Genomic DNA, 5191 nt, shown 5'->3' on the forward strand with positions numbered 1-5191 from the left:
ATTGGATGCAGCGCCTGCCTTGCCACAGAAAATTAGACACAGCCCTACTGGATCGAAGCACAGTCGACCCAGAATGACACAGCCAATTCCCCGAGTGCAAAATCGACACAGCGCCTGCTGTGCAACATTAAATTTGACGCATCACCTGTGACTTCTTCCAGCGCACCCAGGATTTCCCCGCATCATCCCTGGATGTCAAAAAGATCCCCACAGGGAAGAGAGGAACCAAGACTGCGTGCCCAAAAACGACGCAAAGCCCCTTGCAGAGTGGAAAGAAACGGTGCATCTGTGTCGCATCGGAAAATCTGACATACACCATATTTTTCCACATATCTCCTCCTCTGCAGTCTCTGTGCGTGTTATTTTTGACGCAAGGCAGATACTTTGTGTAATCAAGAGACAACTGTTGGTTTTCAAGATTTAAGGGGGTCATTACAACATTGGCGGTAAAAGCCGCTTACCGCCGTGCAGAAGACCGCCAATACACCGCCGCGGCTGCGGAAGTCCGCCACAGCTATTATGACCCACATTTCGGAAACCGCCGAAATTCAGTTACCCACACAAGTCCGCCACACCAAAGGTCAGTGGTAAAATGGCTAAAACAAAACCTCCACCTCCACGCCAACAGAAACACGCAATTGCTATTATGACCCACGAATCCGTGCGGCGGTCTTTCAACCGCGGTATTCCATTGGTGGTACACACCGCCGCGCTCAAAATACACACACATCTCCAAAACACAAACGCGGGCACCCACACACCCAACATCCATCTACCTCACGACAGCCTCCAGTACCTGCACCTGCACCCAAAACACCTAAAGTGACACCACCTACAACCACCTCCTCTTCCTCCACTCCTAGACCCCCTCCAACTACCCACCCCAGTGTTCGTCAGAAACTGTCCCTGTGTAAAGTTGACCTTTTTGCCCCCCTCCAATTCATCAGTCCCGTCGTAGCGCCTCAGCCAAAAAGCCTCCAAAACCAGTGGTGCCTGTTCAAGGTGTGTGGAGTGCACCGGCCACCAGGGCAGGCAGTGTGACCCGGAGCCAAGGCACTGGCAGCCCACCCCCTGTAAAGGCTCTGAAATTGGAAAGTGGCCGACGGGACCCTGTGAAGACTCCTGGAGGCAAAACAACTCACAGGGGTTCCAGGGGGATTGCAGAGTTACCTGTGACTCCTCCAAAGGTGGGGAAGGAACAGAGGAAGTCTGCACAGCCTAGTGTGAGCAGCACGGCGGAGAAGGGCGGCATCCTTCCCGGCGGTCGGGACGCCACCGCCAGCACCGTTGTCACTGGTCAGGAGACCACCGCCAGAGTGATTGCCCAGGAGGGCCCAAGTATTGTCACTGGTCAGGAGACCACCGCCACCGCCGGAGTCAGTGCCCAGGAGGGCCCAAGTATCGTCACTGGTCAGGAGACCACCGCCGGAGTCAGTGCCCAGGAGGGCCCAAGTATCGTCACTGGCCAGGAGACCACCACCTGAATCATTGCCCAGGAGGGGCCTAGTATCGTCACTGGTCAGGAGACCACCGCCGGAGTCAGTGCCCAGGAGGGCCCAAGTATCGTCACTGGTCAGGAGACCACCGCCACCGCCGGAGTCATTGCCCAGGAGGGTACAAGTATCGTCACTGGTCAGGAGACCACCGCCGGAGTCAGTGCCCAGGAGGGCCCCGGTTGCCACAGCCCCGCTGGGCAATGAGGGAACGTCATGCCACACACCAATGCCCAGTCCAGAGAACATTATGCCACACACCAATGCCCAGTCCACAGAACGTCATGCCACACACCAATGCCCAGTCCAGAACCGCCATGGCAAAGCACCGCTGAACAGTCCAGAGACCGCCATGGCAAAGCGCCGCTGAAGAGTCCAGAACCGCCATGGCAAAGCACCGCTGAACAGTCCAGAGACCGCCATGGCAAAGCACCGCTGAACAGGGCATGCACCGCCATGGCAAAGCACCGCTGAACAGTCCAGAGACCGCCATGGCAAAGCACAGCTGAACAGCTCAGAGACTGCCATGGCAAAGCACCGCTGAACAGTCCAGAGACCGCCATGGCAAAGCACCGCTGAAGAGTCCAGAACCGCCATGGCAAAGCACCGCTGAACAGGGCATGCACCGCCATGGCAAAGCACCGCTGAAGAGTCGATAACCGCCATGGCAAAGCACCGCTGAACAGGGCATGCACCGGGAAAGAATGAAAAGGCCGCCACATCAACCATCGTTATCCCATGTGCAGGTGGGACAGTGATGGGACAGGAACTTCCACGGGGAGACTAATCCAGCCTGGGTACCAGTCCCCCTCCAGAACCAGTGGAGGCTGTTATCTACTTTGGAAACTGTGGCTTTGCACTCCCCAGGATTGAACAGTGGGTAATCCACCCACTGTAGAGACTTGAGAGACTGTGGCTTTGCACTCCCCAGGATGGAATAGTGGGCAACCCACCCACTGTAGAGACTTGAGAGACTGTGGCTTTGCACTCCCCAGGATGGAATAGTGGGCAATCCACCCACTGTAGAGACTTGAGAGACTGTGGCTTTGCACTCCCCAGGATGGAATAGTGGGCAACCCACCCACTGTAGAGACTTGAGAGACTGTGGCTTTGCACTCCCCAGGATGAAATAGTGGGCAACCCACCCACTGTAGAGACTTGAGAGACTGTGGCTTTGCACTCCCCAGGATGGTACAGTGGGCAATCCACCCACTGTAGAGACTTGAGAGACTGTGGCTTTGCACTCCCCAGGATGGAATAGTGGGCAACCCACCCACTGTAGAGACTTGAGAGACTGTGGCTTTGCACTCCCCAGGATGGTACAGTGGGCAAACCACCCACTGTAGAGACTTGAGAGACTGTGGCTTTGCACTCCCCAGGATGGAATAGTGGGCAACCCACCCATGTAGAAACTTGAGAGACTGTGGCTTTGCACTCCCCAGGATGGTACAGTGGGCAAACCACCCACTGTAGAGACTTGAGAGACTGTGGCTTTGCACTCCCCAAGATGGAACAGTGGGCAACCCACCCACTGTAGAGACTTGAGAGACTGTGGCTTTGCACTCCCCAGGATACATCAATGGGTCTGGCTTTGCATTCCTCCGGCTGAGGTGCCCCCCCTTCCCTTCCCCCTGAGGTGCCTGTAGTATTTCGATCTGATGCCCCGGCAGTGTTCTTTCCGTTTGGGGACAGGTATCGTGTGTGGGCCTCGCCCATGCATTTTTGGACTAGTGGTGCACGGACATTTCTATGTGCATATCTGAACTACTTCTCGGAATGTATATACTTTTATATGATTTTCTAATATATCTGTATATTTTTTAGACATGTATATTGATACATTACAATGTTTGGACTGATTTTGTTTTGTCTTTGCATTCTTCTGGGGGGGTTGTGGGTTGTTACTGTGATGTTTGTGAATGCATTGGTGTGTGTGTTGTAATATGCGAGGGTGGGGTGGAGGTGGGGGTGTTGCGTGTGTGTGTCCCTAACTTTTGCCTCCCCTATGTCATAGGTGCAGTACTCACCGTTGTCGTCGCCGGCGTTGGTCTTCGTAAATGAGTAGGAATACAAGGGCCGGTAGGATTTGGAGTTCTGGTTCCATGCTATCCTCCTTCTTCGTGGGATGTGTTCAGGTGAGCGTTTTCCCATTGCAATAACTGTTTCCGCCGTGTTCTTATCCACGGAGAATCCGCCCCGGAAAAGGTGGCGGATTGGCGGGTTGTGATTCTATGGGCGGTACATTGTCCTCCGCCTGTCTGTTGGCGATGACCACCGCGCTGCTTGTCTGTACCGCCGTGGCGGTCGGAGTGTTAAAGTGGCTGTCTATTTTGGCGGTTTCCGCCACGGTCATAATTCCCTTTATTTGTCCGCCAGCCTGTTTGTGGTATTACCGCACCTTTAACACCGTCCGAAAGGGTTGTAATGACCCCCTAAGACTCTTTTCAAACTTGCAAAAGTGCTATCACAACTTGTGCTTATTGAATCTTTGTTGTTTTGACCTTATTTTAACCAGATAAATATCCTATATTTTTCTAAACCGTTGTGGTTTATTTTTGTGGTGTTTTCATTGTGTTACAGTATGATTTATCGCACAAATACTTTACACATTGCCTTCTAAAATAAGCCTGACTGCTCAGTGCCAAGCTACCAGAGGGTGGGCATAGGATTATTTGGATTGTGTGTGTCTTACCGTGACTAGGATTGTGGTCCCTACATGGACAACAGTGTATACCTCTGCCAACTAGAGACCCTATTTCTAACAAAAGGTTAGTAACTTGTTCTTCTGCCTTGAAAATGTCAACAACTAGTACACCTCTAGCCAAAGCAAAAGTAGTAGACTTAGCTCTGGTTGAATGAGCACTAACATCCTCGGAAGGTTCTTTGTTTGCCAATGTATAACATATTTTGATGCAAAGGATGACCCACTCTGACAACGTTCTTTTGTAGACGGCTTTGCCCTTCATCTTGCCTTCTTAGCTGAACAGCTGATCGTCCGTTCTAAAATCACTCGTCCTGTCCACGTAGAAGATCAACACTCTCTTTGGATCCAGACGATGCATCTTTTCCTCCTCCTTAGAGGGATGGGGAGAAGGATAAAAGAACGGAAGGGTGATGGGACTGCCCCAAATAAAAAGGAGAAAATCTGCCCTTGTTCTCAAAACCACCTTGATTGCATGGAAAGTGGTACAAGGGGGTTTAACACTTAGAGCTTGCAGCTCACTAACATGTCTAGCCGACGTGATCGTTAAGAGAAAAACTGTTTTTATTGTAAGGAGCCTCAACGGGCAACTATATAACGGCTCAAGCGGTGTATCCATCAGGTACAATATAATCAAATTTAAATCCCACTGAGGCATTATAAACGGAGAGGAAGGAAACATATTAGTCAATCCTTTAAAAAACCTTAATACTATAACGGACTTAAACTAAGATAGTTGATCAGGTAAATAAATAAATGCCAACAGTGAAGACAGATAGTACTTCATTGTCGCAACTGCACAACCTTGTTGTGCCAAGGAAAGCGCCAATTGCACAACACTGGATAAGTGGACCGCTAAAGGGTCAACGTGTCTGACCTCACAACATTTGACAAACTTGGCCCATCTACCAGCATAGACAGTTTTGGTGGAGTGTCACCTGGCTGATAAAATAACATCCACAACTTCAGGGGAAGACAAAAGGAATTCAGGTTGCCC

This window comes from Pleurodeles waltl, chromosome 11 (genome assembly GCF_031143425.1).
Source record: "Pleurodeles waltl isolate 20211129_DDA chromosome 11, aPleWal1.hap1.20221129, whole genome shotgun sequence".
Lineage (NCBI taxonomy): Eukaryota > Metazoa > Chordata > Amphibia > Caudata > Salamandridae > Pleurodeles > Pleurodeles waltl.